This window comes from Budorcas taxicolor, chromosome 5 (genome assembly GCF_023091745.1).
Source record: "Budorcas taxicolor isolate Tak-1 chromosome 5, Takin1.1, whole genome shotgun sequence".
In the NCBI taxonomy this organism is placed as follows: domain Eukaryota; kingdom Metazoa; phylum Chordata; class Mammalia; order Artiodactyla; family Bovidae; genus Budorcas; species Budorcas taxicolor.
In genome coordinates this window covers 67,228,438-67,255,193 of record NC_068914.1, presented here as the reverse complement: position 1 = coordinate 67,255,193, position 26,756 = coordinate 67,228,438, and positions in this window count along the sequence as shown.

Sequence of the window (26,756 nt, the reverse complement as noted above, 5' to 3'; positions counted from 1 at the left end):
ACACAATTGATAAACAGCTGAGGCAAGATGCAAGCCCAGGTTGTTCAACTCCATGGTCTTAAGTCCTAGAGGAGAGTGAATTCATGGTCTCACTATACAACTTAGTAGCTAGGTAATTTCAGTTTCACATCTGAAACCAAATATGGATCAGTTGTAAAGTTTAGTTATGACACTCTCTGAAACCCTTGACATTTAGTAGGTGTTTAATAGATGTTTGTAGACCTGGAATTTACCCTATGGCTAACTCCCTTTCACAAAGCCATCTATGTCGTGATCATTTCATGCAGGGGTTGGCAAACTACAGCTGCAGGCTAAATCCAGCCCATAACCTGTCCTTGTAAATAAAGTTTTATTTTAACACTCCTGCTCGTATCCTTTTATGTGTAGTGTAGTCCATGTAGTTGTGGCAGAGACCGCGTGACTCACAAAGTCTAAAGTACTATCTGGTCTTTTATAGGGAGAGTTTGTTACCCCTAGATCTAATATAAGGACTGTATTTTCTGTCATCTCCGCATAACACAGAACCATCTAAGATAGCAATTCAGGTGTGTGTAGCTGAAGATGGCAAGGTTGAGGCCTCGTGAATGAGCTTGCATGAAACCAGAATTGATGAAATTGTTTTGGGTGCAGTAAGTATTCTCCTTGCCACCACCCTGACCCTGCTCAGTCTACTGATACATTTTGGTTTGCATTAAAAAACTTTTAGCTTGTCTTGTACATCATAAAACGTGGCTATGTTTATTAGGATTTTTTTTAAAAACTTGGGATTAAGAAACTTAAGCTACTGATGACTCAGAAATGAGTTAATAGTTTAATAATGTTTCTAAAATTGAAGAATGGATTTTTCTTTTTTAAGGAAAAAATGTGGGCTCTTCTCTATCGTGAATGAAAACCAAACAAAAGAAATAGTATTAACTAGATTGTTTCTAAGTTAAAGTATTTCATTTGAGTTTAAATTTTATGAAATTTAATGAAAGTTTATGAAATTTCTGTAACTTAAGGAATAAATAATTTGAGGGAGGTAGGGAAGTGAATGTAGTACACAAGTCCTACATTCCATGCTACTAAGTGAACAGGTCCTTTTCAGTCCAAAAATTTCATCATTATATTTATTAATAATATCACATGGATAGCTTCAAGCCTCATACTCCCTTTTGGTAACATATTTGAAAAGTATTAGTAAGTGAATATTGACAATGTTTTATCATTCCAGTGCTTACATGCCTAGAGAAATGTTTCTGTGGGTGATGACTCCCCTACCTATGGAAATATATGTGCATTTAGAATATAGGGGATACTATTAAGGTGTAGCAGAAGGCAATGGCACCCCACTCCAGCACTCTTGCCTGGAAAATCCCATGGATGGAGGAACCTGGTAGGCTGCAGTCCATGAGGTTGCGAAGTTCGGACACAACTGAGTGACTTCACTTTCACTTTTCACTTTCATGCATTGGAGAAGGAAATGGCAACCCACTCCAGCGTTCTTGCCTGGAGAATCCCAGGGACGGGGGAGCCTGGTGGGCTGCCATCTATGGGATCACACAGAGTCGGACACGACTGAAGCGACTTAGCAGTAGCATTAAGTTGTAAGTGTACAGGCATCAACTAAAAATTTGAATAGAAATTCCTGTAATTCATTCATTCAGTAAATATATATAGAATACCAATGATGTACAGTACTAACCACTGGCTAGAGATGTTATCTGGCCTAATGGAGTTGAAGAAGACAGATAAGACGTAACACTTAAAAATATTTCTTTTGCAAATTTTATAAGCACTATAAGGAAAATAAGCAAGGGAAGTGACAGAGGAAAAAAAAATGTTAGAAACCGTTTAAAAATGAATTGTGGTGGTTGGGGTGGGGGCAGGAAAAATTATCTGGATGTGCAAAGGCCCCAAGGCACAATGAATAAGCTTGAGGTGTTCAGTGAACTGAAAAGATGACACCATGGTTGGAGAAAGTGGAAGGAGGTAAGGCTGGAGAATGAACAAAGGGCCTCCTGGGTCATGTCAAAAATGAGGAGCAGTTAAGGTTTTATATATGAAAGGTTGAAGGCAGGAGGAGAAGGGGACGACAGAGGATGAGATGGTTGGATGGCATCACCTACTCAATGGACATTTGGGTGACCTCCGGGAGTTGGTGATGGACAGGGAGGCCTGGCATGCTGCAGTCCATGGGGTCGCAAAGAGTTGGACACGACTGAGCAACTGAACTGAACTGAGCTGGTATTTAAATGAAAATGTATAGCTTGATTTATTAAATGAGACCAGTTCAAGGAAGCTTGTGTGAATGAATTTTTGATATCTCTTTTGAATGACACCGTTTCTCATCTATTTATCTTTGAAGTGTCCAGCTAAGGGAAAGAAAGGTAGTGATGACGTAACATGACACACCCTTTTGTGGATAATTATTTAATGCCACTAGGGTAAAAGCATTTAAAGAGAGGAGGAGGTAATTTTACTCTTTTCAGCCTGGAATTTTTAGTAGATAAAGATAAAACATTTCAAGCTGTCTCTAATACAGTGCCATCTCTTCAGAGAATCAAATTACTCTCCTTTCTCTCTTTTACAAAAGACTCATGTCTTAATTTATCACATGAAATAAAACATTTACGCAAACCCTGAAAATTGCATCCCTGAGAAACCACAAAAATCAGGAGAAAGTAATTAAGGCAGGATTAATCAAATATATGGTATATTTTTAACTTTCTAAAAAGGCACTTGGTTTGGCAATTTATGATGCTACAATAGTGAACTTGATAGGGAATTACAACTTCTGAGATATTCATGTTTAGCAGCTGGTTATTTATGACAGTATCATTTAGTACATAGGAGAATATGATCTCAGTAGGTATTCCTGACCACATTAAAATTTAGGGGATTCTTGATAAACTGATAAAATAATGATGATGATAATTATTAGAATGAAAGCCAGTTCTTTTCAGCAGCTGAACAGAAAAGAGAGGTCAAGATGAATGATCCTTTAGAGCCAAGAAAGAAGCTTAGCGCCTTCTGTGTTGTGGGTACTCTGCTTTCTAGGGCTTCGCTGTGAAACACTAGACGTAGGATGTATCCCCTTAATATCACTAACCATCAAGTAGGATCAATACAGAAATGTGAAAGGTAGAGTTTCAAGTTCTATAGTTTCCACCTGCAATTTCACTGCTAAGTGAAAAGCCTGGGTTGATTACTTCGAAGATTAAATTGCTATTATTGTTAAACTGGTATGGGGAGCAGATTATATTTCCTTTGTAAGTGTGCTCTGCTTGGAGAACCTGTGTGATATATTGGAAAGAGCTGAGTTGAAAGTCATAAGACTTACTCTTGCTCACAGTAGACTAAATATGACCTTGGCCAAGTCACTTAATCTGTATTTGTCTGATTCCTCATCAGTAAAATGAAAACCAGAAAATATTGTTTCTTTTGTCCACTTCACTAGATTTTTGAGGTTAAAACAAAACACCTGGTTATCTGTGAAGCAATATACTTCTGCCCTGATCACTATATTTTGTTACACAGCAGAGATCAGGAGACTGCTGTGTAGTCACTATAGTGTGGTTAGTGTTCATGCCATGTCATACTGAGTCACCCACCCACATTTTTGGAGTCCAAAGGACAGCGGTACCTTACGAGATACTACATTGTGGGAGAGGCGTTGTGCATGTTTTGGGGTTGGTCAAAAAGTTTGTTCAGGTTTTTCTGTAACATCTTATGGAAAAACCCAAGCAAAGTTTTTGCCTAATCCAATACTATGTCTTTTTGATCTCTTACAGAAGCAACTGTAGCATACTTCCTTTTGCTTATGATTCTATGGTGTGATTAGAAGAGTAGAAGGAGAAGGCAATGGCACCCCACTCCAGTACCCTTGCCTGGAAAATCCCATGGCGGAGGAGCCTGGTGGGCTGCAGTCCATGGGGTCGCAAAGAGTCAGACACGACTGAGCGACTTGACTTTCACTTTTCACTTTCATGCATTGGAGAAGGAAATGGCAACCCACTCCAGTGTTCTTGCCTGGAGAATCCCAGGGATGTGGCAGCCTGGTGGGCTGCCGTCTATGGGGTCACACAGAGTCAGACACGACTGAAGCGACTTAGCAGCAGCAGCAGCAGCAGAATAGAATTCTTTGAAAGAGAACAAGGCAGCAAGGTGGGTCTCTACCAATGGAAACTTTCATCAACCCCATTATACACTCTCACTGGTGGTTACAAAAACTGTAAACAGAGCAAACTGCCTAGTGGATGTCTTTTCTCATGTCTCACTCAACATGACTGCAACTGAATTTGTTTATCTTCCTTCTCATAATGAATAATAACATTGTCATCTCTTTCATTGCCAAACCCAGAAACCTGAGATTTGTTCTAGGTTTTTCTTCTTGTTCAACTCCCACATCTACACCCAATATCAGTCCTGTAGCTTCAGTTTCCTTAATTCATCGCACAGTCATACATTCCATTCTGTTTGTGTTGTCTCTGACTTGGTTCTGGTTCTTATGTTTTCACAGCAGAGTTACTCCAGTACAGTAACTTCCTAATTGGGCTCCTCTGTCCAGAACCAGCTCTTATAAGTCATCCTCTTCAGTGATGACTAAGTTCCTAACTTAGAGAGTTGACCGAATTACTCTCTTGCTAAGAATTGGTTAATGCTCCCGAGAACTCAAGTTACAGGTTCTTAGCATGTACGGCTTTTTAGCTCCTCTCTCAATCAAGCCTGATTATTGCATTCCTCTCAGTGTATCCTTTACTCTGTCCATATCATGCTTTTCCATGCTTCTGTACTTTCTCACATGATGCTAACACAGCCTGGAAAATTCTCTTCCCCATTATAATGCCTACTAACTGTTCTTCAAGCTTCAGCTCTGCTGCCATCTCTCTCCAGAAGCTGCCTTGGTGTCTTTTCATTTGACTGCTTCTTCTCTGGGCTCTGCCACTGCCTTGTTTTTACTGGTGCTGTATTCATTAGTCCTCAGCAGTCCTCATCTTTAGGTTTTCCTGAATATCCCTGGACGCTAACCGTGACTGGCTCATGACCTGGTATTCAATGCACGTCTTTTAAATGGAGAAGTCAGCACAGGCTACATTTGGCAGCCACACCAGAGTGAAGATGAACGCTCTACACTGACTAGGTTGAATGAAAGAAGGGAAATCAAACTGTAAAGACATTACCTGTGAAGGCTTTAGAGTGAAGACTTAAAGGGAATAAACTGAGCATGAGAGAGAAGCAAGGAGATGAAAAGTGGCTTAGGATGAATCTTAACAGTACCCTAGCCAGGGCTGACATGTCCATTAAGTTACAGCCACATCCTTAAAGTTACAGGATTGCAACAGACATTACTGTATTTTGCAGTATTTGAAAGACAAGGAATAGACAATGCACAGGCAAGTCGTATGTTTGAATGACGTGTGAAAGGCCCATTGGGCTGGGGCAGAGTGAGGGAGGATACTGCGGGCTGAACTGTATCCCTCAGATTTCATGTTGAAAGCTTAACCTATGGTACGTGTGACCATGACTGTGTTAGGAGACAACTAAGTCAAATCGAAGACATTAGAGTGGGCCCGAAGGCTATCTGCTCGACGTCCTTATTAAAACAGGAAAAACCATGGGAGGACAGAACGAGGAGGTGGCCGTTTTTAAGCCAAAGAGAGAGACCTCAGAAGAAACTAAACCTGGTGAAACTTTGGTCTTGGACTGTGAGAAAATAAATTTCTGTTGTTTAAGTCACCCATTCTGTGGTATTTTGTTATGGCAGCTCTAGCAAACTAGTGCCGAAGGGAAGAGTAATAGATAAAGTCAGCAAAATGATGGGAGTTTGGGCAGAGGCAAAGGAGGGAGAAAGTTGTGGGGCTTTACAGGTTGTTGTAAAGACTTTAGATTTTATTCTAGTGAAATGGGAAGACGTTGGAGGATTTGGAGCAGGTGAACATTATGATCTGACTTTTACTTTTGTGGAGAATGGGAATTGATAATCAGAGTAATACTGATCAGATAGTTAACATTGTCAGTTGTGTAGAGGAGAAGAGGGGAAACAGTCAACAGGGAGAGAGCATGGAAAATGTTTCCTCCCTTCCATTAAACAACTGAAAAAACTGAAGATCCAAGGGGGATCCCAAAGTGACTTGCCCAAGTTGACAGAATAATTTAATAGTGATCCTGGGAATAAGAATCAGGCAGCCAGTTCTCTTTACTACTTGTGCTAGAAGGGAGGGGCATTTGGCTTCTCCTGTAAGGAACACTTAAGTTTGGTTGCCTGGTATTTGGGGGAGGCTGGGTGTATCCTTGTGAGCAGCTATTAACACTTGAGTGAATTATAGTGGTCATGGCATATGCTGGGATGCTTTCAGCTACCTGTCCATGCCTCTATGACTCAAGGACACGTAGTGTAAGAGACTGCAGGAACAAGGGGAAATTATTCAGAGGCTCTAGTCACAGACTGTGTTTCCACAGATGTCCTTCATGGTGGATCATTTCATTGACAGAACAATTTTCAGCGATGATAATAGCAATGGCTGATCTCTAAACTGTCCACCAACATGCCAGGAGCCTTACATGCTAGGAATGGGAGCTTTTGGTTCTAGGCTGATAAAGAATTTGTATCTGTGTCTGTGTTTATACATATACACATATATATTGTGTATGCATCAATTATATATTGTATACACATATATACAATATACTCATATGTTTATATGTATGTGAAATACATATGTATACATGCATATTATGTTGTATTATATGCTGTATCATACATATGTATTATATTTCTATTATATATTATAGAATATATTATCAATATATTAGAATTAGAATTAGAATATATTATTAAATATAAATATATTTCTATGTTCAAATTGAACATAAATTTGAACATAAAATATTCTTAATAGTATAAATATGCTCAATTAAATCTGCAGGATGTTGCATAGAGATCTAAGTTTAAATCACAATTCTGGTTCTCAATTCACTAGATGAACTTGGGAAAGTTATCCAACCTTCAGTTCAGTTCAGTTCAGTTCAGTCGCTCAGTTGTGTCCGACTCTTTGCGACCCCATGAATCACAGCACGCCAGGCCTCCCTGTCATTCACCAACTCCCGGAGTTCACTCAGACTCATCTCCATCGAGCCAGTGATGCCATCCAGCCATCTCATCTTCTGTCGTCCCCTTCTCCTCCTGCCCCCAATCCCTCCCAGCATCAGAGTCTTTTCCAATGAGTCAACTCTTCGCATGAGGTGGCCAAAGTATGGGAGTTTCAGCTTCAGCATCAGTCCTTCCAAAGAACACCCAGGACCGATCTCCTTTAGAATGGGCTGGTTGGATCTCCTTGCAGTCCAAGGGACTCTCAAGAGTCTTTTCCAACACCACAGATGAAAAAGGATCAATTCTTCGGCGCTCAGCTTTCTTCACAGTCCAACTCTCACATTCATACATGACTACTGGAAAAACCATAGCCTTGACTAGATGGACCTTTGTTGGCAAAGTAATATCTCTGCTTTTTAATATGCTTTCTAGGTTGGTCATAACTTTCCTTCCAAGGAGTAAGCGTCTTTTAATTTCATGGCTGCAGTCACCATCTGCAGTGATTTTGGAGCCCAAAACAATAAAGTCTGACACTGTTTCCATTGTTTCCCCATCTATTTCCCATGAAGTGATGGGACCAGATGCCATGATCTTTGTTTTCTGAATGTTGAGTTTTAAGCCAACTTTTCCACTCTCTTCTTTCACTTTCATCAAGAGGCTCTTTACTTCTTCTTCACTTTCTGCCATAAGGGTGGTGTCATCTACATATCTGAGGTTATTGATATATTTCTCCTGGCAATCTTGATTCCAGCTTGTGCTTCTTCCAGTCCAGCATTTCTCATGATGTACTCTGCATATAAGTTAAATAAGCAGGGTGACAATATACAGCCTTGACGTACTCCTTTTCCTATTTGGAACCAGTCTGTTGTTCCATGTCCAGTTCTAACTGTTGCTTCCTGACCTGCATATAGGTTTCTCAAGAGGCAGGTCAAGTGGTCTGGTATTCCCATCTCTTCCAGGATTTTCCACAGTTTATTGTGATCCACACAGTCAAAGGCTTTGGCATAGTCAATAAAGCAGAAATCGATGTTTTTTCTGGAACTCTCTTGCTTTTTCAGTGGTCCAGCGGATGTTGGCAATTTGGTCTCTGATTCCTCTGCCTTTTTTAAAACCAGCTTGAAAATTAGGAAGTTCATGGTTCACGTATTGCTGAAGCCTGGCTTGGAGAATTTTGAGCATTACTTTACTAGCGTGTGAGATGAGTACAATTGTGCAGTAGTTTGAGCATTCTTTGGCATTGCCTTTCTTTGGGATTGGAATGAAAACTGACCTTTTCCAGTCCTGTGGCCACTACTGAGTTTTCCAAATTTGCTGGCACATTGAGTGCAGCACTTTCATAGCATCAAGGCTCAATTTCCTCATCTGAAAAACATAATAATGATGACTAAGTTTAGAAAAGATACTTGGACTTAAAGCACTTAAGACAATGCCTGGGTCATAGTATGTGCTGAACTAGGGTAGCTTTTATTATTATTTTTCATTCTGCTAGCTCAGACAGTAAAGAATCCACCTGCAATGCAGGAGATATGGGTTCAGTCCCTGGGTCAGAAAGATCCCCTGGAGAAGGAAATGGCAACCCACTCCAGTATTCTTGCCTGGGAAATCCCATGGACAGAGGGGCCTGGTGGGCTATGGTTCATGGGGTTCCAAAGAGTTAGATGTGACTTAGTGATTAACAACAACAAACTTTGGGTTTAATTTCCTCTTCTTTTTCTAGTTTCCTAAGTTGGAAGCTAAGATCGCTGATTTATCTTGCTTTTTTCCTAATGGAAACATTTCGTGCTATAAACTTCTATATAAGCACTGTTTTTGTTGCATTCCACAGATTTTGGTATATTGTGTTTTTATTTTCATTTAGATCAAGACATTTAAAAATATCTTTTGTGATTTCTTTTTTGATGCATGAGTTAATTTCAAAATATTTGAAGAGTTTTTTTAGGTATATTTCTGTTATCAAATTCTGGTTGAATTATCTTATGATCAGAGAACATAATATCAATCCCCTTCAATTTATTGAGAGTTGTTTCATAGCTCAAAATAATATCTGCTGTATTTTATTGAATGCATCTGGGTGTCTTACTTCACCTGCAAGGAGAACAGAACCTTGGATTTTGCCCTATTTTAAGGGAAGGTCTGTGTGAGTGTGTGTGTATGCCTGTGCACATATACCTGTGAACATGCCTGAGTGTACATGTGTGTTCGACTGAGGAAGAAGAAAGTTAAGTGCCCAAAACCGTCCAGGAATATTCACCAACATATAACTAAAAGCTCTGTGGAAATGCCTCACAGGAAGTCCTAAGAAATTCAAAAACTGATATCAGATCTTTTCTGAGTGAACAGAGGAAGAAACGTGGGGTTGTGATGTCTGATACATAGGAAGGCGTCAGGCCCAAGAAAAAGAGAAGTGGACATTTTTGTGACTTTATCAAAGTTTCCATCCTAACTAAAACTGACCAAAGATAGAAAAGGAAACCGAAGCATTTGTGTCATACTTGATTGTGAATGTATGTTTATTCCCTTTTACAAAAATGTGTCTCTTCTTTTTGCATATACATGTATATTTTCTTTTTCAAATTCTTTTCCCATTTTATATTGTTACATAATATTGAGCAAAGTTCCCTGTGCTATACAGTAGGTCCTTGGTGGCTATCCATTTTAAATATAGCAGTGTGCACATATCAATCCCAAACTCCCTAACGATCCCTTTCCCACATCTTTCCCTGCTGGTAACCGTTAAGTTCATTCTCTAAGTCTGTGTGAATCTGTTTCTGTTTTGTAAATTAGTTCATTTGTATCATTTTTTTAAAATGATTCTGCATATAAGAGATATCATGATATTTCTTTCTCTGTAAAAAAAATGATCTTTCTTACAAGGCAGTTTCATTCTCAGGTGATTTGTATATTTGTGTTAACAAATAGTTTTCAGTGGCAGAAATCTTGAAATGGCATAGGGCATGTCTCTTTTAAGAGAATTCTACAGAAGAAGATACTCAGCTAAACAATCTGTTAGAATATCATGTCTTTTAGGGAAGGGATGATGTCTAATGTATTCAGTTAATCCCCAACTCCCATGCTTGCACATAGTAGGCATTCAGGAAATATTAATTGAATGAAAACCTGGAATTTGAAGAATAAGAACAGTTGATGAACAAATGAATATGAAACTGCTATATCTTAAACCCCATTTTATAGATTCCACAATGTGTATTAAACTATTAGAGTACCTACAGCAAGAAAAATCTATTTATCTTTTGAGAAAACTAGTTTTCTGCCAGTATCTTTGACCATGGAACTCTTTGTAGAAGCTACCTATTACCATTCGCAGAAATTCTGTCATAACTCAATGTATCTTTGAGGTAGCAAAGTGAAAGTGAAGTCACTCAGTTGTGTCTGACTCTTGTGACCCCATGGACTGTAGTCTACCAGGCTTCTCTGTCCATGGGATTCTCCAGGCAAGGATATTGGAGTGGGTTGCCATTTCCTTCTCCAGGGGATCTTCCTGACCCAGGGATTGAACCTGGGTCTCCTACACTGAAGGCAGATACTCTACCCTCTGAGCTACCTTTAAGGTAGCAAAACTGATGACAAAGATGAGAATTTGAGCAGATGGTTGTGATATCACATCCCACCCTTGCTAAATTGACTCCACACCACAAAGACTTTTTCAGTGTTCAAGTTAAACTGGCTTCTTATATGAGTTGGACTTGGTTGGTCACACACAGAAAGCAATTTTAATTTTGCTTCTGTCCCTTCGAAGCTGCTGTTTTGACTGTTCACTCTGAACCCCTGGATTCCACTAACCAGTACAACTCTAGGTAGCTGTCCACTGGCATTTCTGACTAGCTACAGGTAGTGCTGCTGCTGCTGCTAAGCCGCTTCAGTCGTGTCCGACTCTGTGCGACCCCATAGATGGCAGCCCACCAGGCTCCCCCATCCCTGGGATTCTCCAGGCAAGAACACTGGAGTGGGCTGCCATTTCCTTCTCCAATACATGAAAGTGAAAAGTGAAAGTGAAGTCGCTCAGTCATGTCCGACTCTTAGAGACCCCATGGACTGCAGCCCACCAGAGTCCCCTGTCCATGGGATTTTCCCAGGCAAGAGTACTGGAGTGGGGTGCCGTTGTCTTCTCCTACCAACAGATAGTAAGTGAGGGTAAAATGTCTAGTGCAGTGGAAAGTCCAGTCCAGGTACACGGTAGCTCTGTTTTCTCTCACAGCTATTATCATCAGGCTGGAGATCCAGGCAGAGGAGGGGGGCAGCTGGGTCCCCTCTCTTTCCCCTCTCGCTGTCTTCTCCCCCTTTTCTAGCTGCGTTTTCTGACCACCCAGCAATAGGGGAGGCGGGGGGAAAGCAAGGCTCAGGTGGAAAGGAGGAATGAGCTTGACTGGCCACTATAATCTGCCATTGTGAACCTCTATGCGTAGTGGAGTCCCAGTTGACTTTTCCCTCGGGGGCACTTTGGTGAGTTTTTGTGAAAATATCTTCTTTTGCCTGTGTTACAGGGCATGTTTCAGGAACTGTTCTGCTGACTCTGGTTATGCTTTCTCAGGCCACTGGTTATTTCTTCATTCACTTGGCTTCTAGTGGTACATCCTTCCTAAGGAGGTTATGTCAGCCATCCAGGCAATCTCTTCCAAGATGACCCACTCTGTTTTTTCTTGAGTAGATCCTTAGTTGCCCCACCAAATTCTGGAAATGCTGCTTATTCCCCATGTAGCTCAGTCCTGAATACCAGAAAAGGCTAATTCAGGCCACAGGCCCCTGTGTTTTTAAGTGTGAGTCAGGCATCAGTCCCTATGACTCTTAAAGACTGGAACACATGTAGCAAGCTCTGAGTGGCTCCACTGACATGCCTGTCTTTTGGTTTGTGTTAAAGAAGCAGCATGTCTCTCTGGAGTGGAGGGTGAGGATGGGAACACTTGCTGAACTGATAACATCCCCCAAAGAAATCCTTATGCCAACTTCTTTAAAGTCACTTTCTATAGGCTGGAATTTGCCAGTGTGATTACCTGGGTAGAACCACTTCCATATTATGGGGTCCCTGAAGCTACCATCTTGTTATAGAATGTGGGCTTTTTGGCGTAAACTCTATTGGGCCTGTTCTGAGACCTCTAGAAAAGAGGAACTTCCCATTGCACGTGACTTAATGTATTTAATCCACACTAATACCTTTTATGAGAAATATAGCAAGAGAAACCAAAGCTGAAATAAAAACTAGCCAGAGATCTAACCATTGACAATGAATCATGTTTTTTTTAATAATACATAAAACCTACAAAATAAGGAAGAAAAAGATGGAAAATACTAGTTTTATATATCAATTATTAGCTTCATATGGTGAGTTTTATAGGTATTAGGATACGATAGAGATTGAATTTCACATATGAAAGACTCAGTTTTCTCTATCCCCTAGTCCATGGCCATCAGACAACAAATTAATTTCCCCTATAAATACTCATTGATGCTTAGGCTTGCACTTGTCCTTTGGTTTTTGTGGTGTTTGACCTTTATAACAATACGATAGCCTTGTTTGCCCAGAGATCTCCTGTTGTCAGCACTGGTTCTTAATGAGCTCAAAGACATTAAGGCCACCAGCAATAAAGCTAGAGTTAGGAGTCCCAGCTAAAAACAGAAAAAGAAGTTCATAGTGAATGTCAACACTGACTGACGCTCAGGAATTAACTGTGCATTTTATCAAGTTAAAACTCACACACCTTTCTGAAATTCTTCCACTTTTTAAAAAATAATGCCCTAACACTGCTGCTGTTGCTAAGTCACTTCAGTCGTGTCCGACTCCGTGTGACCCCATAGATGGCACCCTACCAGGCTCCGCCATCCCTGGGATTCTCCAGGCAAGAACACTGGAGTGGGCTGCCATTTCCTTCTCCAATGCATGAAAGTGAAAAGTGAAAGTGAAGTCGCTCAGTCGTGTCCGACTCTTCGCGACCCCATGGACTGCAGCCCACCAGGGTCCCCTGTCCATGGGATTTCTCAGGCAAGAGTACTGGCATGGGTTGCCATTGCCTTCTCCAACACTCTAACACATGCCTCTCAATTGGAATTGCATACTAGAATCACCTTGGAGTAATTGAAAATTCTAGTACTCAGACTGCAGCCCTCTGTAATTAAATCAGAACCTTCGTGTGGGGGCCCAGATATCAGTGTTTTTAAAATTTCTTGGTATTCTAATGTGCAGCCAAGTTTGAACAACACTGCGAATAGCTTTTGCCTGTTGTGTAGCTTCTATCCATTCGTAGCAGAGCACATAATTAAAATTCTTATGAAACTCTATTCCACCTTTAAGTAGAAGAGATGGGGAATGTATAGCTTAGTCTGTGGTAAGTTCAGTTTGTCTGTTCAATGCCTCTTTAAATGTTGATTAGACTCCATCATTTAAAATCAAGTTCTAATGACAAAATTTTTAATTGTTTAGTTTCCCTTGAAAACACAGTTATTCAAGCCACAGTGGCCTGCTTCTCCCCATGACAAGCAGCTGGCGCTGGGTTACAGCAGATGGCTTTAGAGAGGCCGGTACTTCCCCCTTTGCCCACAAGCCTCACTCACTGGCATCTCCTGCCTGGCCCCTATAGGCCCCTATAGGTAGAGTTCTGGACGCCTGCCATTGTCCAAGTTTGGAGAAGTCTTTCAAATCTTAGCCCCTTCTGTGTTAAAACACAGGCAACTCCAACTTACTCCAAAGAGCCCTCTTTGATCTAAATGGCTCAAACAGTCCCTTAACCCCTGGATTGTTTAAAAGGTTATGTGTTTTCTCTATTCCATTCTCTGCCAGCTCATTTTGTACCCACCCTCCCCCGGCCCCAAGAGAGAATTTGTTCTGTTCTTTTGCTTTAAAAAGGAAAACAAAGTGTGACTACACATCTATTCTCCAAAGGCCATAGCTTCTCAAGGCTGAGAGCCAGATGCCTGATTTGTTTTCCATCCAGAGCTGTACATACAGAGAAAGTCGGCAGCGCAAGGCCATTCTGCTTTTGACCTTCCTAGGGCTGAATGCACGGCTAGTCAACAGGGGAGCTGAAAATAGAACCCAGGACTTTCAAATCATTGTTCTGCTCACTGGGCTGTGCTTCCTCCCATAAGTGCTTGGTTAAACAACGTCCTGTTTTGCAAAAGTAGAAATCATAATATACGTATGAGAAGTTGGACGCAGAAGAACTACAGGCCTCATCCTCAGGAGAGATGGCACTGTAACATCAAGGAGAGTGAATTCATTTCTAGCCCTGAAGCATAGAGGTTGGGCACACTCAACAATGTGTGTTGAGTCATCATCTGTGTAACATCATCTGTGATGTTTTGAACAAGAAGCTTTCACTGGGTTCCAGGATGTATTTGCCTGATAACCCACAGAAAGGAAATTTAGAATATTAGAAAGGTTGTCATGAAAATGATAGGATCTGTGTATAGAGATGGCTGGGGACCTGGAATCTGGAAGTGGCTTTTCAAGATAGGGTGGCAAGTGTTGTGGGGAGGGACCAGAGGTTGGTAATGCTGTGGTTCTCAGCTCATGGTATGTGTGTGGCCCACAGAAACCAGAGAAAGCAGTTCTGAATGACAGAAGGATTAGGAGTAGCTGACACTTGCCCAAGCTCCAGGGAAGAGCTTGGAACTATCTCTGTTGTGTGCAGAGAGCTAACCTCTCTTTTAGGGAGAATGCACTGGTTTTCAGTGAGCTCTCTTGAGGGCTTCCCACATCATGCTAGTGGTGAAGAATCCCCCTGCCAGTGCAGGAGATGTAAGAGACGTGGCTTTAGTTTTTGGGTCAAGAAGATCCCCTGGAGAAGGGACTGCAACCCACTTTGGTATTCTTGCCTGGAAAATCCCATGGACAGAGGAGCCTGGAGGGCTACAGTTCATAGGGTTACAAAGAACCAGGCACGACTGAGCACTCACTACTACTGAGAGGGCAGGAACCATCTGGTTCTCAGTGCCATTGCCCCCGTGCCTGGCACACGTAGGGAGGCGAAAGCAGAGCTCAGAACCACTTTCTCAGTTTGAGTCCCAGCTCTACAGCCTCCCATCCTCGAGACTTTGGACAAGTGTTTTATCTCTGTATTTCAATTTTCTCATTTGCAAAACAGACATAGTAGTAATGGTTCTCACTTCAAATGGTCATTGTGAAAATTGAGTTACTACTTGTGAGGTTCTTAGGATGCTGTGTGTATGTGTGTGTGTGTATAGGGTACAGGTGCACACGTGCACATTAAGTCACTTCAGTCGTGTCTGACTCTTTTTGACCCTATGCAGTGTAGCCCACCAGGCTCCTTTGTCCACTGGAGGCAGAATACTGGAGTGAATACTGGAATGGGTTGCTGTGCCCTCCTCCAGGGGATTTTCCCTACCCACAGATGGAACCTGGGTCTCCTGCATTGCAGGTGGATTCTTTACCACTGAGCCACCAGGGAAGCCCTCTTAGAAAGGTGTGTGTGTATGTGTTAGTTGCTCAGTCATGTCAAGTCTTTGTGACCCCATGGAATTCTCCAGGCAAGAATACCGGAGTAGGTTGCCATCTTACACTTTGGTACATAATAAACATTCACTAAGTGTTAGCTATTCAGTTCAGTTCAGTTCAGTCGCTCAGTCGTGTCCAACTCTTTGCGACCCCGTGAATCGCAGCACACCAGGCCTCCCTGTCCATCACCAACTCCCAGAGTTTACTCAGACTCACGTCCATTGAGTCGGTGATGCCATCCAGCCATCTCATCCTCTGTCATCCCCTTCTCCTCCTGCCCCCAGTCCCTCCCAGCATCAGAGTTTTTCCCAATGAGTCAACTCTTCGCATGAGGTGGCCAAAGTACTGGAATTTCAGCTGTAGCATCAGTCCTTCCAAAGAACTCCCAGGACTGATCTCCTTTAGGATGAACTGGTTGGATCCCCTTGCAGTCCAAGGGACTCTCAAGAATCTTCTCCAACACCACAGTTCAAAAGCATCAATTCTTCGGTGCTCAGCTTTCTTTATAGTCCAACTCTCACATCCATACATGACCACTGGAAAAACCATAGCATTGACTAGACAGACCTTTGTTGGTAAAGTAATGTCTCTGCTTTTGAATATGCTATCTAGGTTGGTCATAACTTTCCTTCCAAGGAGTAAGCGTCTTTTAATTATTAGAGGCCATCAATACATTAGTAATGAAGGATAAATAGTCTAGCAAATGATATAGAAGAGTTAGACCAGGCCAAGTGACTTGATAAGCACTTTTCATGGATTACTTTATTTAATTTTAAAAACAAGTGCACAAAACAATACTCCTGTTGCTCCATGTTACAAGCACAGAGGGGTTAAATCAGTTACCTAAGGTCACACAGCTGGTGACAGGAGAATGATTTGAAACAATGTGGATTAATACCACATCTTTCACCACTCTTCTGCCAATTAAGCGTTTCCTAGGAGAATCCCCACTCCAGTACTCTTGCCTGGAAAATCCCATGGATGGAGGAGGCTGGTGGGCTGCAGTCCATGGGGTCGCTAAGAGTCAGACTTGACTGAACGACTTCACTTTCACTTTTCACTTTCATGCATTGGAGAAGGAAATGGCAACCCACTCCAGTGTTCTTGCCTGGAGAATCCCAGGGATGGGGGAGCCTGGTGGGCTGCTGTCTATGGGGTTGCACAGGGTCGGATACGACTGAAGCGACTTAGCAGCAGCAGCAGCAGGAGAAATACTGAGGTAATAGCTGCTTTATGCAGAGAAGGCAGTGGCACCCACTCCAGTACTCTTGCCTGGAAAATCCCATGGATGGAGGAGCCTGGTGGGCTGCAGTCCATGGGTTCGCTAAGAGTCAGACACGACTGAGTGACTTCACTCTCACTTTTCACTTTCATGCATTGGAGAAGGAAATGGCAGCCCACTCCAGTGTTCTTGCTTGGAGAATCTCAGGGACGGCAGAGCCTGATGGGCTGCCGTCTATGGGGTCACACAGAGTTGGACACTACTGAAGTGACTTAGCAGCAGCAGCTGCTTTATGTCATTTGTGGCTTAAATATAACTTATTGACACTTTAAAAGTAGTAAAAATATGTACACATATATAAGATGATGGTGATGACTAATAAACATGCAATAAAACTGCCTTTATTAGCCTCACTTAGCATATCAAAGGGTGTTAAAAATAATAATTGGCTTTAGAAACCAAAAAACAAGTAAAACCAGTCATTTTGACACACCAAAATGCCATTTTATATGTCGGTGTCACCTACTCAAGATAACAGCCATTGAATAAATTAACAGTTCTTGTTGAGAACTGAAGTGCCATGATCCTTTCCTTGTTTTTTTTGCTAAAATACTTAGTTATGATACACTTTACTTACTTACATGCTTTATCTCTGAATAGTTTCCCCAGCCATAAATATGAGGAGAAATGATGAAATTTTTTTCATTGCAGGAATTATTTGGAGTGTTGTCGTATCATGGAAAGCAAACCAAATTTGAGGATGGGAGATGAGGTTTCTGGCTCTGGCTTCATTATCTTATAATTCCCTCTAGAACCTGAAGCAAATCTCTTTGCTTTCCTAGGCCTCAGATTTCTCTGTTGGAAAACAGAACTTTGGATGCCACTGATTCTAAATTTCCTAGTCCCTTTAGAAATCTTTGATTTCTCTCCTGGAAATTTTTAGGATAGAGCATACCTTTTCCTGGGTTTCCCTAGTGGCTCAGACAGTAAAGAATTTGCCTGCAATGCAGAAGACCCGGGTTCAACCCCTGGGTTGAGAAGATTGCCTGGAGAAGTGAATGGCTCCCCACTCCAGTATTCTTGCCTAGAGAATCCCATGGACAGAGGAGCCTGGCAGGCCACAATCCATGGGTTCAGAAAGAGTCAGACACGAGTGAACAACGAACGCTTCACTTCAGCTTTTTCTATCCCCACCCCCATATGTATATTTCAGTATTTTTGAAATCAGGTTATTTCACAAATAAAACATACATTAAATTTAATTTTTATCTTCTCCTTCTTCTTCCCCTAAAATATTAGCATTAAATCGATCGTGTATCTTAGAATTAAGGCCATGAAGTAAAAAACATAAACAAACAACATAACATCTACCACCATAAACAATAGCTGTAGCTGTTCCAGAGGCTTGGCTGATGTGTGAATGGACTTGTGTCCTAAAAATTAGAGAGAGCACTTAATACATCCCTACTGCTTAATTTCTTCAGAGTTCAGGCCCTGTTCCAAGGAATGAATTATATTTTCTCTGCAGCAGCTAAGATCCGGGGGGTATCCTCTGTGTCAACTGCACCCTATCACAGACAAATACTTGTAAAAACTAAAATGTCTCACTACATTGACAATAAAATGTCATCAGTGTGTCCCTGTGACTGATCTGTACAAAGTCAAGTCCTTTCTTTGAAGTCAGCTGAGAATACCAGGGGCCCTTCTTTCCTCCAGACACATGGAAGTGGGAGAACAGCTGTTCTTTGTTTCAGGAAAGGACAGGGCGAAGGTTAGTTCATGGGTAGAGTTTCCTGTTTGTAATGTCTGAATCCAAGGGAGGTGCCAAGAATTTTGAAGGTTTTATTCAAGGGAAGATAGTTTCTTGTTGGGACAGAATTGCAATGAAAGTACAATTTCCTCCCCAGTTGATGTCTTGGTCCTTCAGAAGTACCTAAGATTAATCATACAATTGTCTTGCTAATGGACATTTGATGGTTGTCCTTTGTCTACCAGAGAATGTCCAAACACTTTAGCCCTCTCCAAACTCTACCAAGAATCATTTGCAATTCTATGAACTCTTCTTGTTCCCCTGTGCTTGGAATGGCTTTTCTACAGCTTCACCTGGACAACTCACCTGTTAAGATTCAGCACAGGTGTCATCTTTGCTTACTAGCCTTTTAGTAATTATCAGTTAGTATTCACGCCTCTTCTTTGTGGTCTCAAAGCATCCCATGCTTTCCTCTGTCTAGAGTGTTCTCCAACCTGCCTGCAGAATGGAATCACCTGGAAATTTATCAAAACACAACAACACCCAGACCCTACTGAGAGACTTTGTTTCCACTGGTCTAGGTTGGAGTCAAACTGAAACCAGGCAATTCTAATGTGCAGCCAGTGTTGAGAACCACTGATTTATTGTAGACCTTATGACATATTATATTAAAAGCTTTGTGTTTATCTTCTCACAGATTAAGTTTCTTGAGGACTGGAATCATTTTATATTAAGAGGCATGTCTTCTGATATTTAAAAACGCCAAGTACTAGGAGGTGCCCAATAAGTCATTTGTGAAGAATGAATGAATAATTAGTATATACATATCCCAATCTCCGTTTCAGTTATGTTTAGAAGCTCATTTATGTGCAGTGCAGTTGCTCAGAGTAAGAACCTGTGGAAAATAGAATTGATACGGATCCCAGGTGTTTGGGGACAAAAGATACATTCTAAGAGAGGTGTCTGAGGAAACACAATAAGGGCTGAAAGAAAACCTGGGAAATTTTGAATTAATTAATAGCAGGTGCTAAAAGACAAAACCAACCGTGCAATCTGACCTGGATAGAATTTGGGAAGAGAGGCTAATGCAAGAGATTCTGGGCTGGAAATCAGAAGGGAACAACCAACTTAACATGTAGGAGACTGAGAAGCAATTAAATTCTCCCTACACAGGATAGAAATACAAGACACATGGACTCTCTCCAGAAGAGACTTAGCTTTCCCTTAAGTCCAGGGTCCAGAGGCTATAAGTCAAGGTACCCTAGTAGCTTGAAGGTGAGCCTGCACAGCAAGATGTTGAGCATCCCTGGACACTGCTGTACTCTAACAGTGCGATGAATCTGTGTTTTGTGGCTCATAGTATGTGCTCAGTGCTTTATATATTTTCCCACATAATATGCAGGGTTAGGCTTATGAAGGAGCCTTTATCTTAACAAATTTTATAGATGAGGACACTGACGTTTAGGAGAACTAAGTCCCAAGCCACCTATACTACAATGGGTAAATGTCACCTCTTGCATGGCCAGTGAGCCTTCCTGATCAGATGATTCTTTGTGGAGGGGAGTTACTTGAAAATATGGAAAGACGGACAAGAGCTCCAGAGTCTCAATCCAAGAAGAGAGGTTTCTCCTTCAGGTCTTGCCAGTGGACCAGGAGACAGCAGGAACCTTCTGTGGATGGTTGGTGTGTGTTTTGATTTTAAAGAAATGCCTATTTGTGTGTGCCCAGCACCATGAAGTGGCCTTGGACAGTGAGAGCACAGTGCTGTCCACTTCTGGACTCGTAGTGCATGTATTTGTGAAAGCGTGTGCCCTTTTTCAGAAGAGGGAAGATGAAAGAGAACACTTGGAATCTTTCAGTGATTCTACAAGATGGAAGAGTGTTTGGGTATAAAGTTTGGACTGTTTTTATTTTAAAGAATGACCTATGAATTCATTACTTTCATAACATGGGATTTTGGTTTTACTTTCTATAATATGTCATCAAAATTTTAGTCTTGTAATATTTGGTTTCCCATTTTAAGCGGAATTCCCTCTCCCACAGTCTCCCTCTTGACTATTGACAGTCTGTGTTTCAGGAAGCTTCTTCTCTCTCATCTTAATAAACTTTTAAGTTCCAAAACAAAGTCTGATCTTAACTATTAGTTTAACCAATCAGTTTAGTCTGTCTACATAATGGTGCAATGAAGATGCTTGCAGATATCGATTCCCTAAAGTCAACTTCGCTTACCAGTCAGCTGTGATGACTAGTTCGTCTGGAATAGTTCCTGCAGTTCCAGCCTTTGTGCCAAGCACGTTGCAGCTGCTGGCCTTCCCCTCAGCCCCGTACACAATTCCCGTCTGTGGAAACTATAATCACCTGCTGGAAGAGATACTTGCTTGTCCACACTCCAGGAGGAGGCTGGAGTTGGGACATTTCTTTGGCTTGCTGGGAAATAACCTGGACTTTAAACTTAGCTGAACCTAGGTTCAAATACTGACCTTGCTGTTTGTAAGCACTTTCAGGGCTAAGGGGAGCTCAACAAATGTTGCTTTCCTCCCTTGTCTGCCTTTGAGAAACAGTGCAACCTTCTTTCCAGTGGATCATTTCTGTGATCCAACCACATGGACATTCCGTCCAGCACATCCACACCAAGAGCACGTGGTTATGGATTGTGCTCTCTGTTGCCTTTGGTTCTTTCTCACAAAGCCTGCATTTCAGAAACAGCTCGTGAACAGTCTGTATTTCACAGTGATTTTTTTATCTCACCTTTCTCTAGATGTGGATGTTCTATGACTCCTGGCTTCCTGACATGTGAAAAAATATGTTCCTTCTCTCAGTCTGTGTCTCCTGATAACAAGTTCAGATGAGCCTTTTCTAAATAATGAAGGAAAAGGTGGCCACCACAGGCTTTTATAACTGACCTTATTTCAGAATTCGGTTGGTAACTCTTAACTCACTTTCCAGAGAGAGGCAGTGTGTGTCGTGAGTGTGTGTGTGTGTGTGTGTGTGTGTGTGTGTGTGTGTGTGTGTGTGTTAGTCACTCAGGCATGTCCGACTCTTTGCAACCCCATGGACTGTAGCCTGCCAGGCTCCTCTGTCCATGGAATTCTCCAGGCAAGAATACAAGAGTGGGTTGCCATTTCCTTCTCTAAGGGATCTTCCTGACCCAGGATTGAACCCAGGCCTTCTGCACTGCAGGAAGATTCTTTCCCATCTGAGCCACCAGGGAAGCTGAGAATCTCTCTAGAGGTAGTCAAAACAAATGGCAGTGCCTAACCTTGGCATGTTCCCTGGCCCTCTGGGGTCCTGCGTTTGATCCTCTTTGTGAAAGGCAGATAGTGTTGTGTGACATCTAAGGTTCCTTCCTCCTCTAAACCTTCCAGCCTCTAACCCCAGGCTACTGCTTGCTGATTTATAAGACAATATATTGACTTGCCTGAAGATATTAAATGGCAAATATTTAAGAAAACTGGTCCTTCTCCACTTTTTTATGTCTAGGTTATAAAATTATGGTAATGATTACTTTTTCATTACTCACCTCATCCCATAAAACACCTCTCACTATATAAATGCACATAGGCTTTTTTCAACAACTACTACTCATTTTGTTGAAGGGAATCAGGTCCTTGCTAAAGGCCAGTAAGAGAGCACCAGCTTTCTGCTAGTAGACTTTACATTCTCTCTGGGCAAAAGGTTTAGTGTGGCTGAGACCAATACAGCATCACGCAGTGGTCCTCTCCTAAGGGAGAGTTACCAACTACTCATTGCTGCTGCTGCTGCTGCTGCTGCTAAGTCACTTCAGTCGTGTCTGACTCTGTGTGACCCCATAGATGGCAGCCCACCAGGCTCCACCGCCCCTGGGATTTTCCAGGCAAGAACACTGGAGTGGGTTGCCATTTCCTTCCCCAATGGATGAAAGTGAAAAGTGAAAGTGAAGTCGCTCAGTCGTGTCTAACTCTTTGCGACCCCGTGGGCTGCAGCCCACCAGCCTCCTCCATCCATGGGATTTTCCAGGCAAGAGTACTGGAGTGGGGTGCCATTGCCTTCTCCAGACTACTCATTAGTTGCTCCAAATGCTGGTAATGTGTGCCACGAGGTTGAGGAGAATAGAAGGAACATTTACCAGAAAGAAAAATTTAGACATAATATGTTCTTCCTTCTGGGTCTCCCCCTCTACTGCTACTGTTAAACTGAAACCTTTTACATTGAAATCTTGTTTTCCTTTTTTTATACTCATGACCACGTTTCAAAGCAAGTCTTAAACCTTCTTTACAGCTGAGAATATGGAGGCTCTGAGATGTTAATGAATATCCCAAGCTCACCCAGGTCTCTGGCTATAAAACCTGTGTTTATTTAATGTCATTAACATGACCCCTGCCAGGAATTCCTAAATGTGTCTAAAATGGATTAAAAAAAAAACTGGGATGTTTAGGATATGGAGAAACCCTGAAATGATCACATATCTAAGGCAGGCCTACCATAATGTTGTTTTCCACATTTGCAAAGTTTCAGGGAGGTACCCTGTGAACTGGAAGCAAATACTGAGCTATTTCACACCCCTATATCAAGAGGGTTTTGAATCCTTTTCCCCAGTAGATTCACAGAAGTCAGGCATTATTTGAGATGTAATAGTAATGGATGCCATTGATTGAACTCATTATGCTCCCAGCTCTGTGCTAACCACTTGATAAGCATCATCTCATTTACACAGACTTTGTTCCATGAGATGGTTCAGTTCAGTTCAGTTCAGTTCAGTCGCTTAGTCATGTCCGACTCTTTGCGACCCCATGAATCGCAGCACGCCAGGCCTCCCTGTCCATCACCAACTCCCGGAGTTCACTCAGATCCACGTCCATCGAGTCCGTGATGCCATCCAGCCATCTCATCCTCTGTCGTCCCCTTCTCCTCCTGCCCCCAATCCCTCCCAGCATCAAAGTCTTTTCCAGTGAGTCAACTCTTTGCATGAGGTGGCCAAAGTACTGGAGTTTCAGCTTTAGCATCATTCCTTCCAAAGAAATCCCAGGGCTGATCTCCTTCAGATGGTTACCACTGTCTTATGCAGACATGGGCACTGAGACTTATAAAGAAGTGTCACTTACCCAAGTATCATGGATTGAATGATTGGGAATCCAGGTAATGTCTGAATCTAAAGCAACTTGCTTCTGTTGATTACTCTATAATGCCTCGGCACTGCAGGGCAGAATGGGACAAGGGAACCTCGTTCTCTCTCCCCATTGGATCTGCACTTCCATATGGCAACCTGAAAGCCTGCATAATCACTATTGTGACTAATGTCCACACCTAGCAATAGCAATTATGACAACCAGCCCTGTAAGTTCTCACCCTACTTTCATTCATTAAAAATAGAAATTAAAGGGAAGGAAGGCAGACAGGAAAACCCCTGTCCCAAATGGTCATTTGAGCAATAGAACAATCTCTGTAATTATTTAAAGGGAAAAAAAAAACCTGATTATTTATCAGAAATAGAACTATGAAAAATCCACCTTCAGAAGCACCTCCACTGCAGCATTTCCCAGAAAGATCATTTATTGTTTAGTTTAATAGTTTCAAAAATATTAAGGAATAACAAGATCTGCCAAACTAGATTGACTAGAAGACAAAAGATTCCCAGTAAAGGAATGTTTTCAGTTGATTACATCATAGTCAAGCCAAAGCTAGCAAGTCATCATTAAGGAAGAGTATGTAAATTCTGACCTTGGATTTTGAGTGACAACAGTTGCACAATCATAGCTTAATCCAAGTTTGTCGCGGGATGCTGGACTTTTCATATCATGGCTTTCACTCCTCAGCTGAAATCTGATTATGACAGCAGGCCTTTTCCTGGGAATTGAATAAGATTAAAATATATAGTGACCTGATATTTGTGGATTAAAGAAATGAGGTCAGAGATAGGAAGTGGATCAGGGTTGGTAAACAGCTGTGGCCACCTGTGTTGCAACTGTGCAGGAGGAAAGGCGGCCAGTGCACTCCCTGGAATCCTGAAGACTGGACTGGCTTCCAGGCATCTGCAAAGCCTTTCTGCTCTGATCTCCAGCACTCACACGACTTTCTCAAAATGGCAGAAACAAGAACTTCTTTGTTTGTATCCAGTTCAGAAACATTATCATCCCGAACTTCTAACTCAGGTTTGATGTCTATCGGCATATTAGAAGGTGATGGGAAAACAAATTCATTTCTTTTTCAAATATTTATTGACTACCTACAAATACACTGGGCATTGTGGAGCACGTGGTATATAGATGTAGGAGCCGGAGAAAGCCCCTGAAAAACAAACAGCACTGCAAAATGGTTCAGGCTCAGTACCAAGGGAGGCCTGGGCCAGAGTGTAAACACAGGAAACAGCCGCTCTGGGCAGACACCTGATGCTCTCCAAGAATTACAGACCAGATACACTCAGAGAAGGGAAAACGTCCTTGAAATTGGAATGTGCCAGACAGCATTGTTTTTCTGAAATGATCTATTTATTAAATTATGATTTAGACATAAAAGAACCTCAAAAGAAGCCTTTCAGACTTCTTGAAAGAAAGAAATTCATCCATTTGATCCCACAACAGTAGCATTGTGAAAGGACTTAAAAGAAACATTAGTGCAAAGATATTTTTCTGGTTTTAATTCACTTCTTATCCAAGACACATGCAGCATAGGTGTCATTTCTAGTAGAAGAAAACATCCACTTAGCGCTTCTACACAGAACAGGAAAGCGAGGCTCAGAGACACCACATCTGGTGGACCAGGAATAAAGCAGCAAAATTCAGGTGTTCCAGGTCTGTATTGCCTCCTTAGTCTTATTATGACTCTGAACTTGGCTACTCCTGTACAAAAGGTATGGGATTCTCAAAGAAAAGATAAATAAATGTTAATTATAATAGTAAAACAACTGAATCCCTGATTGACTGCTATCCAGGACAAAAATAAATGCGGCAGAAAAAATAATAAGTCCTGTAACTTTCTGAAAGGCATCAGGAGTTTAGAGCAAGCTTTCTATTTGCATTTGCAGGACAGGGCATGAAAATATTGATTACTGTGAAGCAGGGAATTGCCTGCCTGTGTTCAATAAAACACATTCTGCAAGTCTGATATTCTTGGAACACAGCGTTACACCTTGGAATTTCCCTAAATCTGAAAAGAGAGAGTGGTTTTCAACTTTTTCTGTTCTAAATAGCATATTGTTGTTGTTGTTGTTGTTGAGCTGCTCAGTTGTGTCCAACTCTTTGTGACCCCCATGGACTGCAGCACGCCAGGTTTCTCTGGCCTTTACCATCTCCTGGGGTTTGCACAAACTCATATCCTTTGAGTTGGTGATGCCATCCAACCATCTCATCCTCTGTCGTCCCCTTCTCCTCCTGCCTTCAATCTTTCCCAGCATCAGGGTCTTTTCCAGTGAGTTGGTTCTTTGCATTAGATGGCCAAAGTATTGGAGCTTCAGCTTCAGCATTCCTTCCAAAGAATATTCAGGGTTGATTTCCTTTAGGATTGACTGGTTTGGTCTCCTTGCAGTCTAAGGCACTCTCAAGAGTGTTCTCCAACACCAGAGTTGGAAAGCATCAATTCTTCAGCATTCAGCCTTCTTTATTGCCCAAGTCTCATATCTGTGCATGACTACTGGAAAAACCATACCTCTGACTATACACACATTTATTGGCAAACTATTGTCTCTGGTTTTTAATATGCTGTCTAGGTTGGTCACGGCTTTTCTCCCAAGGAGCAAGTGTCTTAATTTCATGGCTGCAGTCACCATCTACAGTGATCTGGGAGCCCAAGAAAATTAAGTCTGTCATGGTTTCCATTGTTTCCCCATCTTTTTGCCATGAAGTGATGGGACCAGATGCCATGATCTTAGCTGTTTGAATGTTGAGTTTTAAGCCAGCTTTTTTCACTCTCCTCTTTCACTTTCATTAAGAGGCTCTTTGGTTCCTCTTCACTTTCTGCCATAAGGGTGGTGTCATCTGCATATCTGAGGTTCTTGATATTTCTCCTGGCAATCTTGATTCCAGCTTGAGCTTCATCCAGTCCAGCATTTTGCAAGATGTACTCTGCATATAAATTAAGTAAGCAGAGTGACAATATAGAGCCTTGATGTACTCCTTTCCCAATTTTGAACCAGTCCATTGTTCCATGGCTGGTTCTAACTGTTGCTTCTTGCCCTTCAAGAAACATAAAGACACATTCTAACGTCCTTAAAAGGATGGATCTATGTGTGTTAAGAATTTGATGTCTTCATTTCCTCTGGATCCCGATTTTC